This window comes from Pongo abelii, chromosome 13 (genome assembly GCF_028885655.2).
Source record: "Pongo abelii isolate AG06213 chromosome 13, NHGRI_mPonAbe1-v2.0_pri, whole genome shotgun sequence".
Classification (NCBI taxonomy): Eukaryota; Metazoa; Chordata; class Mammalia; order Primates; family Hominidae; genus Pongo; species Pongo abelii.
In genome coordinates, this window is record NC_071998.2 from 24,112,535 (window position 1) to 24,133,806 (window position 21,272).

General features: G+C 41.5%; 1 long non-coding RNA gene across 2 annotated transcripts; it reads right to left on the reverse strand.

Annotated features, from left to right (window-relative positions):
- Positions 1–1,116: 1,116 nt before the first annotated feature.
- On the reverse strand, positions 1,117–19,037 carry LOC129047793 (uncharacterized). 2 transcript variants are annotated; one of them, XR_008509543.1, is made up of 5 exons: positions 18,916–19,037; positions 18,095–18,244; positions 17,501–17,631; positions 16,132–16,258; positions 1,117–1,229 (listed from the first exon to the last, which is right to left on the reverse strand). It is a non-coding gene; the product is annotated as an uncharacterized LOC129047793 (long non-coding RNA). The 2 variants fall into 2 exon arrangements; XR_008509544.1 differs by lacking the exon at positions 1,117–1,229 and adding an exon at positions 15,374–16,004.
- Between the last annotated feature and the right edge of the window lie 2,235 nt (positions 19,038–21,272).

Genomic DNA, 21,272 nt, shown 5'->3' on the forward strand with positions numbered 1-21,272 from the left:
TGTAAGCTACTGAGAGGTGAAGCCGGTTGGGTTTCTGGGTCGGATGGGGACTTGGAGAACTTTTCTGTCTAGCTAAAGGATTGTAAAAGCATCAATCAGCGCTCTGTGTCTAGCTAAAGGTTTGTAAAGACACCAATCAGCACTCTGTAAAAATGCACCAATCAGTGCTCTGTGTCCAGCTAATTGGTGGGGACTTGGAGAACTTTTCTGTCTAGCTAAAGGTTTGTAAACACACCAATCAACCCTCTGTAAAAACGGACCAATCAACACTCTGTAAAATGGACCAATCAGCACTCTGTAAAATGGACCAATCAGCACTCTGTAAAATGGGCCAATCAGCAGGATGTGGGCGGGGCCAATAAGGGAATGAAAACTGGCCATTGGAGCCAGCTGCAACCCTATTCGGGTGTTTTTCCACCATGTGGAAGTTTTGTTCTTTTGCCGTTTGCAATAAATCTTGCTGCTGCTCACTTTTTAGGTGTAACACTTTTTTTTTTTGCTGCTGCTCACTTTTTAGGTGTAACTCACTTGTTAGCTGCTCACTTTATGAGCTGTAACACTCATGGTGAAGGTCTGCAGCTTCACTCCTGAAGCCAGCCAGACCAGGAACCCACCACAAGAAACAAACAACTCTGGAGCCGCCACCTTTAAGAGCTGTAACACTCACTGCAAAGGTCTGCGGCTTCACTCATGAAGTCGTGCATAGATCAGGAACCCAGTAGAAGGAAAAAACTCCAGACGCATCTGAACATCTGAAGGAACAAACTCCGGACACACCATCTTTAAAAAGTGTAACACTGCGAGGGTCCGCGGCTTCATTCTTGAAGTCAGCGGGACCAGGAACCCATCAGAGGGAACCAGTTCCGGACACACAGCCTCGTGGAATGGTTCTGCACGCTGTGTGTGTGTTTCCCGTCAACCCTGTGCACAATATTAAAAGAACACAAGCGCTAAGTCTCCCTCTCAGACCTGCTGGTAAGAATCCAGGGCTGATGCACCTATTAAAAGCTTCTCAGGAGACCTGGGGAAGTCGGGATTGAGAACCACGGGTCTAGATCTCTAAGATGCCTGGCAGCTTATCCCACTGTTGAGGGCACTGGCAATCAGGAAGGGCTTCATGGAAGAGATGTTTGTATTTGGGTTTTAAAGCAGGGCCACAGATAGATATTAGCAGTGCAGAAGGACACAGGATCCGATGGGCAGCCTCTTGACCAAATGGCTCTCCCTTTCTATAAAGTCAAAGAAAATCACTGTGAAGGATAAAGCATTAACTGGAGCAGATCTTTCCCTGGTAAAACAGAGTGAATGGGATCTGGTGGGAGGTGGTAATGGCCTAGAGGTAGTGCCATCAGTTAAAAGCATAATGGAGTCGTGCACCTTAGAGGGAGGATGGGCCGCAGCCAGGAGCTGGGAGGGCATCTTTTAAATTTGCCATCAGCTCAGGAACTTAATCACACGTCTTATCCTAGCACTTGCTCACAACCTTTGTTTTAGAAATCGTTGATAGAGTGGAGTCCTGGATGCCTGTTACCCTGGGAGAGGCTGTCCTCTGTCACCAGATCCCTTTTACAGACAGGCATTTTCTTTATTAATATTTACCTTGCCTACGATGATGAAACAAAGGCGTGACCTCTTAATTGTATAGTTAATAGTGAGTAGAGATGCTTTTTTTTTTTTGAGACGGAGTTTTGCTCTTGTTGCCCAGGCTGGAGTGCAATGGCGCGATCTCGGCTCACCACATCCTTGGCCACCTGGGTTCAAGTGACTCTCCTGTCTCAGCCTCTTGAGTAGCTGGGATTACAGGCATGTGCCGCCAGGCCCGGCTAACTTTGTATTTTTAGTAGAGTTGGGGTTTCTCCATGTTTGTCAGACTGGTCTTGAACTCCCGACCTCAGGTGATATGCCCACCTCGGCCTCCTAAAGTGCTGTGATTACAGGTGTGAGCCACCTCTCCCGGCTTAGATGCTTCTTAATATTAAAAAATCTAAACAAAATAATTTCTGCTTCAAATTATAATAACCAGGTACCAGGACAAAACCAGTTTTTTGTTGTGTGTGTGTGTGTGTGTGTGTGTGTTTGAGACAGGGTCTCACTTTGTTGCCCAGGGTAAAGTTCAGTGGTGCAATCATAGCTCACTGTAGCCTTGATCTCCAACGCTCAAGACATACTCCTGCCACAGCTTCCTAAGTAGTTGGGACTACAGGTGTGCATCAACACGCATGGCTAATGTTTACATTTTTTAAAATTTCAATAGTTTTTGGGGAACAGGTCATTTTTTGTTACGTGGATAAGTTCTTTAGTGGTGATTTCTGAGATTTTTGTGTACTCATCACCTGAGCAGTGTACACTGTACCCAATGTATAGTCTTTTATCCCTCACCCTCCTCCCACTTTCCCCTGAGTCCCCAAAGTCCATTTTATATATATATATATATATATTTTTTTTTTTTTTTTTTGAGACAGAGTCTTGCTCTGTCACCCTGGCTGGAGTGCAGTGGTGCAATCTCGGCTCACTGCAACCTCTGCCTCCCAGGTTCAAGCGATTCTCCTGCCTCAGCCTCCCGAGTAGCTGGGACTACAGGCGCGTGCCACAACGACTAATTTTTTGTATTTTTAGTAGAGACAGGGTTTCACCATGTTAGCCAGGATGGTCTCAATCTCCTGACTTCATGATCCACCTGCCTTGGCCTCCCAAAGTGCTAGGATTACAGGTGTGAGCCACTGCGCCTGGCACATTATATCATTCTTATGCCTTTGCATCCTCATAGCTTAGCAAACCCTTATAAGTGAGAACATACGATATTTGGTTTCCCATTCCTGAGTTACTTCACTTGGAATAACGGTCTCCAACTCCCGTACAAATTGCTGCAAATGCCATTACTTCATTCCGTTTTATGGCTGAGTAGTATTCCATGGTGTAAATATATCACATTTTCTTTATCCACTTGTCACTCGAGGGGCATTTAGGCTGGTTCCATATTTTTGCAATTGTGAATTCTGCTCCTATAAACATGGAGATGCAAGTGGCTTTTTCATATAATGACTTCTTTTCTTCTGGGTAGATACTCAATAGCGGGACTGCTGGATCAAATGGTAGTTTTACTTTTAGTTCTTTAAGGAATCTCATAAAGTTTTCCACAGTGGATGTACTAGTTTATATTCCCACCATCAGTGTAAAAGTGTCCTTTTCATCACATCCATGCAAACATCTACTATTTTTTGACTTTTTAAATTATGGCCAGTCTTGCAAAAGTAAGGTGGTATTTCATTGTGGTTTTAATTTGCATTTCCCTGATAATTAGTGATGTTGAGCATTTTTTTTCATGTGTTAGTCATTTGTATATCTTCTTTCAAGAACTGTCTATTCATGTTCTTTGCCCACTTTTTGATGGGATTATTTCTTTTTTTCTTGCTGATTTGAGTTCCTTGTAGATTCTGGATATTAGTCCTTTGTAGGACGCATAGTTTGTGAATATTTTCTCCCATTCTGTGAGGTGTCTGTTTACACTGCTGATTATTTATTTTGCTGTGCTGAAGTGTTTTAATTTAATTAGGTAATATCTATTTATTTTTGTTTTTGTTAGATTTGCTTTTGGGTTTTTTGTCTTGAAATCTTTGCCTAAGCCAATGTCTAGAAGAGTTTTTCCAGTGTTATTTTCTAAAGTTTTTATGGTTTCAGGTCTTACATTTAAGTCTTTGATCCATCTTGAGTTGATGTCTGTATAAGGTGAGAGATGAGGATCCAGTTTCATTCTTCTGTATGTGGCTAGCCAGTTATCCCAGCACCATTTGTTGAATAGGGTGACCCTTCCCAATTTGTGTTTTCGCTTTCTTTGTTGAAGATCAGTTGGTTGTATTTGGCTTTATTTCTGGGTTCTCTATTCTGTTCCATTGATCTATGTGCCTACTTTTATACTGGTATCATGCTGTTATGGTACTGGTATAAATCTTGTAGGATAGTTTGAAGTCAGTTAATGCGCTGCCTCCAGATTTTTTTTGCTTACTCTTGCTTTGGCTATGTGGGGTCCTTTTTGGTTCCATATGAATTTTAGATTTTTTTTTCTAGTTCTGTGAAGAATGACGATGGTACTTTGATGGGAGTTGCACTGAATATGTAGATTACTTTTGACAGTATGGTCATTTTCACAATATTGATTCTACCCATCCATGAGTTTTGTCATGTTTCCATTTGTATATATACATATATATATATGTATGTGTGTGTATGTGTGTGTGTGTGTATATATATATGTGTATATATGTGTGTGTATATGTGTGTGTGTGTGTGTGTATATATATATATGATGGAATACTACACAGCCCAGGCTGTTGCCCAGGCTGGAGTGCAATGGTGAGATCTCGGCTCACTGCAACCTCTGCCTCCCAGGTTTAAGCAATTCTCCTGCCTCAGCCTCCCAAGTAGCTGGGATTACAGGCACCTGCCACCACACCTGGCTAATTTTGTATATATACGTATATACAAATGTCAGTTTCTATTTGTTTGTGTCATCAGTGATTTCTTTCAGCAGTGTTTTGTAGTTTTCCTTGTAGAGGTCTTTTACCTCCTTGGATATATATGTATGTATGTGTGTGTGTGTATATATATATATATATATATATATATATATATATATCATAGATAGTTTTTATTACCTTGAGGTATGTCCCTTCCATGGCAATTTTTCTGAGGGTTTTAATCATAAAGTGATGCTGAATATATATAATATGTATTATATATAATTTATATGTTCTATAAAATATATATTATATATAATATATATAATATATATAGCAGCTGTTGTAAAAGGGATTGAGTTCTTGACTTGTTTCTCAGCTTGGTCACTGTTGGTATACAGTGGTGTTACTGACTTGTGAACATTGATTTTTGTATCCTGAAACTTTACTGAATTCATTTATCCAATCTAGGAGCCTTTTGGATGAGTCTTCAGAGTTTTCTAGGTATACAATCTTATCATCAGTGAACTGCAACAGTTTGACTTCCTCTTTACTGATTTGGATGCCCTTTATTTCTTTCTCATGTCTGATTGCTCTGGCTAGGACTTCCAGTACTATGTTGAATAGAAGTGGTGAAAGTGAGCATCCTTGGCTTGTTCCAGTTCTCAGGGGGAATTCTTTCAACTTTTCCCTGTTCAGTATAATGTTGGCTGTCGGTTTGTCATAGATAGCTTTTATTACCTTGAGGTATGTCCCTTCCATGCCAGTTTTTCTGAGGGTTTTAATCATAAAGCAATGCTGAATTTTGTCAAATGCTTTTTCTGCATTGATTGGGATAATATGATTTTTGTTTTTAATTCTGTTTACTGGGTATATCACATTTATTGACTTGTATATCCCTGCACCCCTGGTATGAAACCCACTTGGCTATTGCTGTATTATCTTTTAAAATTTTTTTTTCATAAGTTATTGGGGTACTGGTGGTATTTGGTTACATAAGTAAGTTATTTAGTGGTGATTTATGAGATTTTGGTGCACTCATCACCCGAGCAGTATACACTGCACCATATTTGTAGTCTTTTAACCCTTGACCCCCTCCTACTTTTCTCCCCAAGCCCCCAAAGTCCATTGTATCATTCTGTGTCTTCGCATCCTCATAGCTAACTCCCACATATCAGTGAGAACATAAGATGTTTGGTTTTCCGTTCCTGAGTTACTTCACTTAGAATAATAATCTCCAGTCTCATCTAGGTCACTGCAAATGCTGTTAATTCATTCCTTTTCATGGCTGTGTAGTATTCCATCATATATATGTATTATATATATACACACACACACACATATATACGTATACGTATACAAAACCACAGTTTTTTTAATCCATTCATTGATCAGCATTTGACTTGGTTCCACAATTTTGCAGTTGTAAATTGTGCTGCTATAAACATGCATGTGCAAGTATCTTTTTCAAATAACGACTTCTTTTCCTCTGGGTAGATACCTAGTAGTGGGATTGCCAGATCAAATGATAATTCTACTTTTAGTTCTTTAAGGAATCTCCACACTGTTTTCCATAGTGGTTTTACTAGCATACATTCCCACCAGCAGTGTGGAAGTGTTCCTGGTTCACTGCATCCATGCCAACGTCTACTGTTTTTTTGATTATGACCATTCTTGCAGGAGTATCTTCTTTTGGAAGACAATTCTTGGTCTGCTACTGGGCCTTAGTAGAGACTGAATGTTTGACCATGGGCTGCCAAGTTACCATGCAACCTGAGCTGCCCATCATGAACTGGCTGTTATCTGATCCACCAAGTCATAAAATTTGGCATACACAGCACTCCGTCATCAAATGGAAATAGTACATACATGATCTGTTTGGAATAGGCCCTGAAGGCACATGTAAGTTACATGAAAAAGTGACCCAAATGCTCATGGTATCTACTCTTGGCAACACTGCCTTCTCTCCCACTGCCTGCACCTTTGGTGTTACTAGGAGTTCCCTATGATCAATCGATAGGAGAAGACTCAGGCCTGGTTTGCAGATGGTTCTGCACAATATGCAGACACCACCCAAAAGTGGACAGCTGCAGTACTAGAACCTCTTACTGGGATATCCCTGAAAGACAGCTGTGAAGGGAAATCCTCTTACTGGTCAGAACTTTGAGCAGAGCATCTGATTGTGCACTTTTCTTGGAAGGAGAAATAGCCAGACCTGTGATTATATATCAGTTCAGACTGTGGCCAGTGGTTTGGCTGGATGTTCAGGGAATTGAGAGGAACATGATTGGAAAATTGGTGACAAATTTAAGGAAGAGGTATATGGACAGACTTCTCTGAGTGGTCAAAACACATGGTGATATTTGTGTCCCATGTGAATACTCACAAAGGGAATTTTAATAATCAAGTGGACAAGATGACCCATTCTGCAGATACTGGTCACTCTTTTTTCCCAGCTACCTCTGTCATTGCCTAATGGTCTCATGAACAAAGTGACCATGGTGGCAGTAATGGAGGTTATGCTTGGGGAAGTAACGTGGACTTCCACTCAACAAGGCCAATCTGGCTTACAGCCACTGCTGAAAGTCCAATCTGCCAACAGCAGAGAGCAACTTTGAGTCCCTGATATGGCCAACATTGAGCAGAGACAGACCAACATCAAGTCCCTAGGGTGATCACACAGCCACCTGGTGGTAGGTTGATTATGTGGGGACATTTTCATCATAGAAGGGACAGTGTTTGTTCTTAATGTAATAGACACTTACTCTGGATATTGTTTTGTCTTCCCTGCACACAATGCTTCTGCCAAAACTACCATCCATGGGCTTATAGAATGCTTTGTTCATCATTGTAGTATTCCACATTGCATTGTTTCTGATCAAGGAACTCACTTTACAGCAAAAGAAATGGAGCAACGGACCCATGCTCGTGGAATTTGCTGGTCTGATTATGTTCCCCATCATCCTGAAGCAATTGGCTTGATTAAACAGTGGAATAGCATTTTGAAGTCTCAGTTATGACATCAGCTAGGTGGCAATTTCTTGCAGGGGTGGAGTGAAGTTCCTCAGAAGGCTGTATATGCTATGAATCAGTGTCCAATATAAGATCTTGTTTCTCCTACAGCGAGTAGCATTCACAGGTCAAGAGATCAAAAGACAAAAGTGGGAGTGGCATCACTCACTATTACCCCGAGTGACCCACTAGCAAAATTTTTGCTTCCTGTTCCTGACTTTATGCTTTGCTGACCTAGAGTTCTTAGTTCTAGAGGAAGGGCTATTTCCATAAGGAAGGGATATTTCCACCAGGAGACACAATAATGATCCCAAGAACTGGAAGTTAAGACTTCCACTTGGCCACTTTGGGGTCCTCATATTTCTCAATTAATAGGTAAAGAAGGGAGTTACAGTGTTGGCTGGGATGATTGGTCCTGACTACCAAGGGGGAAATTGGACTACTATTCCACAATGGAGTTAAGGAAGAGTAAATATATCCAGAATACAGGAGATTCCTTAGGGTATCTTTTAGTATTACCATGCCCTGTGTTTTATGTCAATAGAAAACTACAGCCCAACCAGGCAGGGCTACAAATGGCTCAAACCCTTCAGGAATAAAAGTCAAAGTCACCCTACCAGATAAAGCTGAGGTGCTTCCTGAAGGCAATGGGAATACAGAATGGGTAGTGGGAAAAGGTAGTTGTAAATACCAGCCATGACCATGTGGCCAGTTACAGAAACAAAGATGGTAATTGCCATGTCTATTTTCTCCTTATTTTGCTATAAACACATTTGTGTGTGAATCTTTGTTATCCTTCTGCTCTTATTCCCTTATCATGTAACATAAGGTGTATTTATAATATTTTATATCATACTATTTAAGTATTTTTAATTTAATTTTTTTTTTGAGACAGGGTCTGGCTCTGTTACCCAGGCTGTGGTACAGTGGCATGATCTTGGCTCACTGCAACCTCCGCCTCCTGGGCTCAAGCCATCCTCCCACCTCAGCATTCCAAGTAGCTGGGACTACAGGCATACACCACCGTGCCTGGCTAATTTTTGTATTTTTTTTTATAGAGTTGGTGTTTCACCATGTTGCCCAGGCTGGTCTTGAACTCCTGAGCTCAAGCGATCTGCCTGCCTTGGCCTCCCAAAGTACTGGGATTGCAGGTGTGAGCCACTGCACCCAGCCAAGTGTTATAGTATATCAAAGAGTAAACATATTTCAAGGATTTTACCTCCTCATCTGGGAAATAAGTTACTGTGTGTTTTTTATTGTATCCAGGGTAGTATTAAGGTAGGTGGAATTATGACCTATTATTTTTATTTGGAGAATAAGTTTGGTTTGAGGAGATGTGTATGGGTGCCAAGTTGACAAAGGGTAGACTTGTGATAATAAATTTTATGTGTCAACATGACTGGGCTATGGGGTGCACAGGTTAAACATAATTTTTGGTGTGTCCATGAGAGTGCTTCTGGATGGACTCAACCACTGGCTGAATTACAGCACTGGCCTTCCTGGGTCTCTGACTTGCAGATGGCAGATCATGGCACTTTTTGGCCTTCATAACTGTGTGAGCCAATTCTTCATATAAATCTCTCTGTCCCTCTAATATATTTATATATGTAAATATAGTTATATGTTGCCAATATATTTATATTAATAAAATACTACATATTTACATATATAAATAATACATATACTGGGTATGGTGGCTCACACCTGCAATATATTTTATATATAATATATATAGTATAATACTAATATAAATATTATATATATATATTATATATATATCCTATTCTGTTTCTTTGTAGAACTCTGACTGATACATGTGGGTTAATTATTTTCATTAAATTTGGGAAAAAAATGGCCATTTTTTTCAAGTATTATTTTCCTCCCCTCTTCTGGATACTCCAGTTATGTATATGTTAGGCTACTTGATATTGTCCCACAACTTATTGATGCTTTGTTTAGTTTTCTTCTGGCTTATATTTTCTCTCAATGTTTAATTTGCATAGTTCCTATTGCTATATCTTCAAATTCACAAATCTTTTCTCCTATAGCATTTAATCTGTTGTTAATCCTGCCAATGTATTTTTCAGTTTAGTTATTGTATTTTTCATTTCTAGAAGTTTAGTTAGGCATTTCATTTTTCTCCCGACTATACTCATGCTTTCTTGTACTTCTTGAACATATGGAGTGAATTTATAATTCTTGTTTTGATGTCCTTGCCTACAAATTCTAACATCTGAGTCATATATAGGTCTATGTTTATAGAATGATTTTTTTTTCTGGTACTGGGTCTTATGTTCCTGCTTATTTGCATACTAGGTAATATTTTATTGAATGCCAGACATTGTACACGTTATGTTATTGGGTGCTGGATTTCTAAACATCCCTTTAGATACTTTACTTTTACACTGAGGGCTAATTTGGCCCCACTGAGGCAATATGCTTTTGAGAACTGTACCCAATGCCCCATCGTATTAGGAGATCTTCTCAAACCGGCTAAAGAAAACACTATTTCTGGTCCTGTGTGAACTCCTGAAATTTTTCTGCCTACTCTTCTCTGCTGTTCTTTCCCCAGCCTCAGTAGTCTCCTTACACAAGTGCATAGCAGTACTCGGCCAAAGTCTTGAGGGACTGCTCTGCAGATCTCTGGAACCCTCACTCTCTGCAGTTCTTTTTCTTTGATACTTTGCCTCACAGATTTTTCTCATTTTGCCCTGCTGGAACTCTGAACTTTGTCTCCTTAATCAGTGAGACTGTTTGACTCCTGTTTTGGTTTTTTTTTTTCTGTGATCAGCCTGGAAATTCTCCAGGCAGTGAGCTGGGGGTACTTGCAGGCTCATCTCACTTGTCTTTCTCTCAGGGATCACAGTCTTGCACCGCCTGTTGTCCAGTGTCTGAAAACTTTCGCATCATATATTTTGTCCAGCTTTTAGTTGCGCAAGGAGGGAAGGTACTTCTAGTCTCTATTATTCCATCATGATTAAAAATAGAATTCTGTTTTGGTAAACAGTTTTCATCTTGTTTAGGTAGCTTCTCTCTATTCCTATGTTAGTTAATGTTTTTATTAGAATGCTGTTAAATATTAGAGAAACACCTTTATACATTAATTCATAAAACCATGTGGGCTTTCTTCTTAATTTATAAATGTAATGATTTATGTAGATAGGATTCCTATTGTTGAATAACTTTTGCATTTCTGGAAGGAATCCTCATTGGTCAAGTATTTTACATTATTAAAAACAGTAACAAAATGACTGACGTGATGGTAAGTCCCTGGATGACTGGTGTGTTACCTTAAGAGCTGCCTGTCTGGATTGGCAACATCCCAAGGGATTCATCACAAAGATTGGCCTGCTGGAACTTAAGCAGCAAAATGAATTTTTTTTCTACTAGAGCTATTAAAAATTCTGATGGGCTCTTTGATAATTTAAAGGATTCTTTTTTACATTTGGAAGCATCTTTTCATTTTTTAGACTGATTGAAGTTGTCCCACAATGCCCTGATGCTCTTCTTGTTTCTTTTCATTGGTTTTTTTCTCTTTGTATTTCAATTTGGATGGCTTTTATTGCTGTCTTCAAGTTCACAAATCTTTTCTTCTTAGTGTCTAATCTGCTGTTAATCTCATCCAATGTATTTTCATGTTAGACATTATAGTTTTAATTTCAGAAGTTCAATTTAGGTATTTAAAAAAAATCTTCTATATATCTACCAACATGTTCAGTCTTCTAAATTTTTGAGCATATAGGATACAATTATAATAACTATTTCCACTAATTCTATAGTCTGTGTGATTTCTGGGTTGTTTTTCATGTTTTTTTTTCTCTATATTAAGGGTCATATTTTCCTGTTTTTTTTTTTTTTTTTTTTGCATGCCTGGTAATTTTTTATTAGATGCAAGACATAGTGATTTTGACCTTGTTGGATGCTGCACCTAAAGGTGGATGGAAGAGGAAGAGTCTTGGGGGCTGCCATCCTGGCTGGAGAAGCTGGCACGAGGCTCCCTCTTGTGGATGCAGCAAGGTAAGAAAGTAAAGTGGACGTTCTCTTCTGGAGCAAGCGGCCTCCAGCTCTGCCTGTGGACTGAAACATGCACTTGTATGCTGTGGCTTAGCTGAGGGCTTGTAGCTCAGGACAGAAGCACTGATGGTGACAAGAGCAGGGGAGTGATACGGGAGAGGTACAGCCCCAGCCCCAGGACACAGCAGATCTCAATATTGGGAAGCAAGGAGTTCAGTATCAGTAAAGTGAGCCATAAGAGACAAAGGAAAGCAGCTTTGCAGACAGAGGTGGAACCAATTGAAGGGAGGAGGGGAGCTCCTTGCAAAGAACGTTGCAGGTAGCGTCTAGAGGCTGTGGGGATCATTCTCAGGCCATCCAAGAACTCTGAGAAGATTTGGGGGAAGCCGGAATTTCACTGTGGTTGCTAGGATGGGCTCAAGCCAGAGGCTATTTTTATTTAAATGCCATTATTTTTGTTTTTATTTTTTGATACTAACCCTGTCAGGTTAGTGAGCCTAGAGAATACCTGTTATAAATGAAATATAATTCTGAAATGTTAATGTGTGGGAAGGAACAAGTAAGGCTTGAGAAATATAACCTGGGCATATAATGATGCTAGAGAACTTATAATCTTTGCCTGAAAGTTTTGGATGCACAAAAGTCCCTTATTTTATTTATTTACTTAGTTCTTACTGAGATTGAGACAGTCTTACTGTATAATGCCTAAAGATCTCATGTAAGAGTGATACTAGCTGTTTTTCCCTATTAGTTTCTTTTTCTTTTCTTTCTTTTTTTCTTTTTTTTTCTTTCTTTCTTTTTTTTTTTTTTTTTTTTTTTTGACACAGTCTCATTCTGTCGGCCAGGCCGGAGTGCAGTGGCACGATCTCGGCTCATTGCAACTTCCACCTCCCGGGCTCAAGCAATTCTCTTGCCTCAGCCTCCTGAGTAGCTGGGACTACAGGGGCCCGCCACCACACCCAGCTAATTTTTTGTATTTCTAGTAGAGACAGGGTTTCACCATGTTAGCCAGGATGGTCTCAATCTCCTGACCTTGTGATCCACCTGCCTCGGTCTCCCAAAGTGTTGGGATTACAGGCGTGAGCCACCACGCCCGGCCACATGAGTAAGATCTTTAGTGGTGATTTGTGAGATTTTGGTGCACACATCACCTGAGCAGTATACACTGCACCCAAATTGTAGTCTTTTATCCATCACTCCCTTCCCACCCTTTCTCCCTGAGTCCCCAAAGTCCACTGTGTCATTCTTATGTCTCTGTATCCTCATAGTTTAGCTCCCACATGTGATTGAGAACATACAATGTTTGCCCTTCCATTCCTGAGTTATTTCACTTAGAATAATGGTCTCCAATCTCATCCAGGTTGCTGTGAATGCCATTAATTCATTCCTGTTTGTGGCTGAGTAGTATTCCATCGAATATGTATACCACAGTTTCTTTATCCACTCATTGATTGATGGGCATATGGGTTGGTTCCACATTTTTACAACTGAGAATTGTGCTGCTATAAACATATGTGTGCAAGTATCCTTTTCATGTAATGACTTCTTTTCCTCTGGGTAGATACCCAGTAGTGGATACCCTAATATGTTTTCCAAACTTTTAGATTTCTCTTCTTCTTACGAATGCCGATTATTCTTTGGTTTGGTCATTTAACATAATCTCAGACTTCTTAGAGGCTTTGTTCATATTTTCTTATTCTTTTTTCTTTGTCTTTGTTGGATTATTTTGAAAACCTTGTGTTTGAGCTCTGAGGTTCTTTCTCCTGCTCATTTGCTTCTATTGCTGAGACTTCCCATAGCATTTTGAATTTCTATAACTACATCCGTTGGTTCCTGAAGTTTTGATTGCTTTTCACTATATGCTACCTATTTCATTGAAAATTTCTCTCCTTACTTTCTGTATTTTTTAAATTTCCTTAAATTGGGCTTTGCCTTTTTCTGGCACCTCTTTGATTAGCTTAATAACTGACCTTAAGAATTCTTTTTTAGGTAAATCAGGGATTTTTTTTTGGTTGGATCCATTGCTGGTGAGCTAGTGTGATTTTTTGGAGGGTATTAACGAGCCTTGTTTTGTCATATTGCCGGAGTTGGTTTCCTAGTTCCTTCTCATTGGGGTAGGCTCTGTCGGAGGGAAGGTCTAGGGCTCAAGGCTGTTGTTCAGATTCTTTTGTCCCACAGGCTGTTCCCTTGATGTAGTACTCTCCCCCTTTTCCTAGGGATGTGGCTTCCTGAGATCTGAGCTGTAGTATTATCTCTCTTCTGAATTTAGTCGCCCAACAGGTCTACCAGGCTCTGGGCTGGCACTGGGAGTACAGAGTCTTGTGATAATGAACCATCTGTGGGTCTCTCAGCTGTGGATACCAATGCCTGCTCTGTTGGAGGTGGCGGGGGGTGAAATGGACTCTGTGAAGGTCCTTAGTCTTGGTGGTTTAATGAACTATTTTTGAGCTGGCTGGCTTCCTGCTGGGAGGTGGCACTTTCCAGAGAGCATCAGCTATGGTAGTATGGGAGGGATCAGGTGGTGGGTGGGGCCCTAGAACTCCCAAGAGTATATGCTGTTTGTCTTCAGCTACCAGGGTGGCTAGGGAAGGACCATTAAGTGGCGGCAGCGCCAGGCATGTCTGAGTTCAGACTCTCCTTGAGCGGGTCTTGCTGTGGCTGCTGTGGGAGATGGAGGTGTGGTTCCCAGGTCAATGGAGTTATATTCCTAGGAGGATTATGCTGCCTCTGCTGTGTCATGCAGGTTGTCAGGGAAGTGAGGGAAAGCTGGCAATCACAGGCCTCACCCAGCTCCCACACAACCCAGAGGGCCAGTCTCACTCTCACCATTCCTCGCTCAACAGCACCAAGTCTGTGTCCAGGCAGTGGGCAAGCAGGGCTGAGAGCTTGCCACAGGCTACCAGCCGCCCAGCTGTGAGAGCTGTGGAACCCTTCGTGCTTCCCTGCCTGTGGTCTGCACACAGGATTCACGCCCTCCCTATAGTTCTGGCCAGGAGACTTCTTGTTCAGTTGGAATTGTTACAAAGTTCACCTGGAGGCTTCCTTCTCCCTGTGGCCTTTTCCCAGTGCCTCTGGTAGCCCTCCCCAATGATCCCTGGGAGGCAAGGCAGAAATGGCTTGCTAGGGCACCCAGAGAGCCCACAGGGATTTTCCCATTGCTTCCTCTACCCCTGCATTTCACTCGGCTCTCTAAATTGACTCAGCTCCAGGTAATGTCAGAATCTTCTCCAGTGATCTAGATCTTGAGGTTCCCCAGTGAGGTTGTGTGTTTGGGGGTGAATGATGCCCCTTTCCCACTTCCATAGTTTGGGTGCTCATGGTATTTGGGGTGTCTCCCAGGTCCTGCAGGAGCAATTCACTTCCTTCAGAGGGTCTGTGGGTTCTCTTGGCTTTCCTGATTTCTTCCTGCAGTCATTCTGGAGCAAAAGTTCATGATGCAATACTCCATATGCTGATCTGTCCATCTGAGTGGGAGCTGCAATCTAGGCCTGTCTCCTGTCTGCCATGATCCTCCCAGAGAGATATTAGCTTTGACACTCATCTATGTGGATGAAAAAGCCACAGGATGCTTTAATTTCTATTTTAGTATTCCTCATATATTTTCTGCATTCATTTACATGTCTGCCTCCCCAGCAACTTCTTATGGCACCATGCTTTGTGATTACCATGTGCTGAGTGGCTACTAAGTGACAGATATTTATATGCTTTATGTGGCTTAACTTACATACTCTTCTGAGAAGCTGTTTAAATTTCATTCTCTCTTATTTTCGTTTCCAGGTCTAGGAAATGGAGGCACAGTGAGATAAAATAAGTTGCTCAAAGCCATATGGCGATTAAGACTTGAACTCTAAAAGGGTTTTATTTTTATTTTTATTTAATTAATTAATTTTTTTGAGACAGAGTCTTGCTCTGTTGCCCAGGCTGGTGTGCAGTGGTGCAATCACAACTCACTGCAGCCTCAGCCTCCTGAGCTCAAGGGATCCTCCCATCTCAGCTTCCCAAGTAGCTGGGACCACAGGAAGGTGCCACCACGCCAGGCTAATTTTTTATTTTTAGTAGAGATAGAGGTCTCACTATGTTGCCAAGGCTGGTCTTGAACTCCTGGGCTCAAGCAGTTCTTCCATCTCAGTCTCCCAAAGTGCTGGGGTTACAGGCTTGAGCCACTGTGCCCAGCCTGTTTTATTAACCTCTAAGTGCCCTGCATCTGCTCTAAGGAGTGTGGCATAGTCCTTGATATTGGATAACTGAGTAACGCAGATAGTTTGCATGAGAAGTGCAGTAACCACATGGTGAATGGAAGATGATGCTGTAGACTTGCCCGTAGTTCACAACTGTGACACTGTGGTTACCAGGACACAACTTCCAGAATGGCTGACTAAAACTAGAAAATGCAGACTCCACTGGGTCTTTGTGTTTCTGTTTTTTAAACGGGAAAATTAATTCTGCCATTTACCTTCAAAGAGTTAGTGGGAGTGACATAAAATTGTTGATAAAAATCTTCGGAAGTCTCGGTGAGGGGATCTGCTATATTGAAATAAGGAAATAATTGATGAAATTATTTCGTTTATAAACAGTCTAAGGGCCAAGGGAAGAGAAGAGTGACATAGAATCTCCTTTCCTTGAGATCTTAGAATCACGCCTGCCTCCTTACCTCCATCCAGGACTGTTAAAAATCTCCCAAAGCAGGGACTTTTAGGCCCACATGTACTTAGCCTCCTCTTCCCACCTCCTGTTCATCTCTGTTTCCAATGTTCCACTGCCATCACTGCTAGGAAGTTCTGCAGAGAAGAATGAAGAAGAACCGTATGATCCTAAACATGTTCTCTGAAGATATTATCAACCCACCATTGGCCTTATTTACTGGAATGTTTCTATAACCTTTATTTGACACCTCTTCCCATCATTTAAAATAAATCTGGTGCTTCCCTGAATAATCTCTTGAGATTTGTACATGTCTCCCAGCATCACATTTGTCCTTTTAACAAGCACACTCCTTCCACTGCTCATGGCCAACTCGGGTTCACTACAATCGGGAAATCTATGTCTTGCAACAATCAAGTCTATATCAAACTTGAATTTATTTTTTTTTGTTTCTGAGAACTGTAATTCCACTCCAAGGCTTATACTGTACCCAACAGAGCTGCATGCATGTTTAACGAAAACATGTCCTAGAATATTCACAATACTTCTACTACTTATGCCCTCAAACTGGAAACTACCCAAATACCGGAGAGTAGAATGGATGAATGAATTGTAGTAATATTTATTGAATACAATACAATAATGATAATGAATTAACTGGAACTATATCCAAGAAGGATGAATCTCACAGACATTATGTTGGCTGAAATGAGCCAATCACAGAAGTGTACATATTCTATAACTCTGCTATAGAAAGTTCAAAGAACAGGCAAAACCAATGCACAATGTTAGAAGCTGGGATTGCACTTATCCTGGGGTAGGGGATGGAGTATTGGCTGGAAGTAGGGGTGAGGAGGCCCTCTGCTGTTTTTGTTGTATCCTCTTTATCTGGGTGCTGGTTTTGAGGGTGTGTTCACTTTGTGAAAATCCACTGAGCTGTAAACTGATGACTTATGTACACTTCTGTATGTGTGTTTTTATAAAACTTACAGAAAACAAAGAAGAAATATATTGCCATATATTGATTGGACCCTATTCTGGGCTATCTTGGAAACTGCAGCTTGAAGACAGCTAGGCCTCAGCATATGCGCTGACCTCCTGCAATCTAAGCTCTGGATCCTGGTCAACTTTGGGAGAATAATCAAGCCAATTTTCAGAGAAGCAGTTTCTATGTCTTTCAGGTCCTTGTGTCCTAAGGGATTAGGAGCATTAGGGACCTGGTCTCAGTGTGATCCTGAGAGCTCATCCATTCTCTGGTCATCCTTCAAAGAAATGCCAGGCTCCTGAATTCATCTGCACAAACAGAGCTGGCCAGGCTACCTGCTGCCTGCCATTCCATTGTCTTTCCTGCATTGTTCTGGGACTCTGGCCACACTCACCTTCCAAAATAACTGTGCAGTTGTCATCATTGTTCAGGAGACTGTTTTGGAACACTGGCTTAACTTGGTGATGTGTAGAGATCCAGGAAGGGCCTCAGCTGTCGGGAGGGAGGCCCATGGCCATCAGGGAGCTGGGGGTGGTAAGAAGTGACAGGGATTGGGCTTCAGGAGGTGTGGAGGGGCCCAGGGGGAGCACCATTTCTGACAAGTGTTCAGTCTTGGTGTGGAGAATTGGAAAGAAAGAGGAGAAAGGATTTGGGGGGATTGGGTGCAGGTTGGTGGGAAGCTGGAGGGGAGAAAAGAGTGAAGGAACATTAGATTGATTAGTGCTGGCGGAAGAGGTAAGGAGAGTCTGTTCACAGAGGCGGGGCTGGGAAGTGAGGGTATGAGTTGAAGGACACTAATAGTACGCTGACATATTGTTTCAAGAGTGGTTTCTATAGCCTGGAGGACTTAAGGACAGCTGTTGGGAATCTTCTACGGGGTGATAGAAAAGTAAGTGGGAGAAAGGGGGTGTGATGATTGATGGGCAGCTTAATGTCGAGTCAGGTGACATCCTGCCATGTTTAGCAATGTAATAGGTGGTCAGATGACCTCACAATCTTCAGGGCTGGGAGATGGCAGAACCTTCTCACAGGAGTTGTGACAGAGGAGTTGGGTAGATGTGTTCTCAGCGTAGATGTGTTCTCAGCGGGCAAAGGTGGAATTCCCTTCTCTTTTCTGTTTTCTCCTGACATCACAGGCCTGCAGAAACAGCATATCATGAGTTAAAACCCCTCAATGGCATGGATTTTTACACCCCCATGATTTGACAGGGTCTCTAGCTCTTTCAAAGTCTGCAACAAGACAGAGGAAAAGTCTGGGCTCCTGTGGGGGTGTTTCATGTGCTTGTGTACAAATTAGCCCCCACAGGACTCTGCAGCTCCATGTTGCTCTGCTGGGCACTGGGGCCATGTGTTCTGTTGGTCTACAGGAACCTCTGTCTCCCTAGAGTTACAGTTTAAGAGAGGGGTTTCCAAAAATGGTTGCTAATGTCCCAGGATTTTATGGACTTTAAGTAAAACTTCTTTTTTTCTGTTGTACTCAGAATGTTTTGAAGCTTTGTTCCTAGGTCACCTCACAGTGCCTGAATTCTTTCCTTTCTTTTCTTAGACATGGGTTCTTGCTCTCTCACCCACGCTGGAGCGTAGCAGCTATTGACAGGTGTGATCATAGCACACCGCAGCCTCCTGGGCTCAAACAATCCCCCTGCTTCAGCCTCCTGAGTAGCTGGGACCATAAGCAGGAGCCCATGCCCAGCTTCATTTCTTCTTTTCCTACAATAAGTTCTGGTCCAGAAGATTTTGCAACTTACCCCCACCCTTCACTCCACAAAAAGACTTCCACTGGGATTCCTGTCAATATGCCAGACTCACTTGAATCCCTAGGATGGATCCAGCCTCGGTTTAAGTGCAGATTCCTGCTTCATCTCAGAGCCTGGCCATTTTGAGGAGCAGGTGGTTTTACCTGTCCACCCACTGGCCCGTTGCTTCATTGTCTAGGCCTGTCCTTTCTCACCTAGTGTCCTAATCGCCTCCTCACTACCTCACAATGGAGAAAGCTCTGTGTTGCTTTCTTTCAGGATTTCCCTGCTTTTCGAAAGAGCCAGGGAACTATGTGCTTTCATGCAGGACCTAAGCAAATAAGGACATCTCAAGGAGATGCCTAACTCTTAACCTGGTGCCCACCCCACCCTGGAGAGGACAGTTCTTGTTCATAGTGTACACAATTGTTTATGTCAAAGACCCAGTGAGTTTGCAAAGACCTCTTATAACTAAGTGAGTTTAACAAGTTTGCAGGATATAAGGTTAACACACACACACAAACAAATCAATTGTATTTCTATACATCAGCATATTAGGGTTCTCTAGGGAAACAGAACCAATAGGATACACACACACACACACGTATATATGTGAGAGGTACACACACACGTGTGTGTGTTTGTGTGTTTAAAAAGAGAGGGAGAGCGAGACAGAGAGAGAGAGATTGGTTAATTTTAAGGAATTTGCTTGTGTGATTGTAGGGGCTGGCAAATTTGACTTCTACAGAGCAGGCTGTCATGCTGGAGACCCAGGGAAGAGCTGATGTTGCAGCTCGTGTCTGGAGGCCATCTGCTGGTAGAATTCCCTCTTTTCCAAGGAACCTCAGTCTCTTTTCTCAAGGCCTACAACTGATTGGGTGAGGTCCACTTACATTATGGAGGGTCATCTGCTTTACTCAAAGTTGATTGATTTAAGTGTTAATCACATCTAAAACATTTCTTCACAGCGTCATCTAGACTGGTGGTGTTTGAGCCCAAACTGTCTGCCATGGCTTGGCCAAGTTGACATATTAAAATTAACCATCAAGGCTGGGCGTGGCGGCTCACGCCTATAATCCCAGAACTTTGGGAGGCTGAGGCGGGTGGATCACAAGGTCAGGAGATTGAGACCATCCTGGCTAACATGGTGAAACCCCATCGCTACTAAAAATACAAAAAAATTAGCCGGGTGTGGTGGCGGGTGCCTGTAGTCCCAGCTACTCAGGAGGCTGAGGCAGGAGAATGGTGTGAACCCGGGAGGCGGAGCTTGCAGTGAGCTGAGATCGTGCCACTGCACTCCAGCCTGGGTGACAGAGCGAGACTCCGTCTCAAAAAAAAAAAAAATTAACCATCACAACCAGAAATGTGTAATTGGACAGGAAAATTGAAAACCAGTACCACATAGAACACCAAAAAATGAAATAGATAAACATCTTACTGAAAGCTACAAAATACCAGTGAAAATACTCAAAGAAGATATAAACAAATAACAAGAAACACCATATTTGAAGATTGGAAGACTTAACTTTAAAAAGTTGCCAATTCTGCCAAAACTGATATAGAGATTTAAAACAATTCCAGTCAAAATCTCACCAGGACATTTTGTTGTTATAGACAAGCTGATTCTAATGTTTACATGGAAAGTCCAAGGACTAGAATAGCTAAAACAACTTTGAAAAATAAGAATAATGGTGTAGGAAACATGCTACCCAGTTTTAAAACGTACTACAAAGTTACAGTAATCAGGACAGTATGGTATTGCCTGGGAACACAGAGATCAATGGAATAGAATCGAGTCCAGAAAGATAGCTGCTTAAATATGGCCATGTGATTTTTGACAAGGGTGCAAGGGTAATTCAATAAAGGATCATATTTTCAACAAATGATGTTAGAATAACTGAACATTCACATAAACAAAACGGACAAACAAAACTGAAACCTTACATCTTGTATACAAATAAACTCAATATTGATCAGAGATGTAAATGTAAAAGTGAAGCTCTAAAAAGTTCAGAAAAGAACATAGTAGAAAATCTCTTCCTGGGATTAGGAAAAGAGTTCTTAGACATGGTACTATAAGCACGATCCATAACAGAAAAAGTTGATAAATTGGTCTTCATTGAAATTAAAAGACTTAAGATGCTATTAAAAGAATGAAAACACTATAGCCCGGGAGAAAAAATTTGCAAGTCACATCTGTCACAAGACTTTGCAGAATATATAAATGGCAAATAAAACACAAAAAGATGTTTAATATAATTAAGCATTAGAGACTTGTAAACAAACCAAATACACCTATTAGAATTGCTGAAAAAAGGAAAACCTTTGGTAATACCAAGAGCTGTTGAGAGCAATTGCAATTCTTTTTTTTTTATTATTATTATTATACTTTAAGTTCTGGGGTGCAAGTGCAGAATGTGCAGTTTTGTT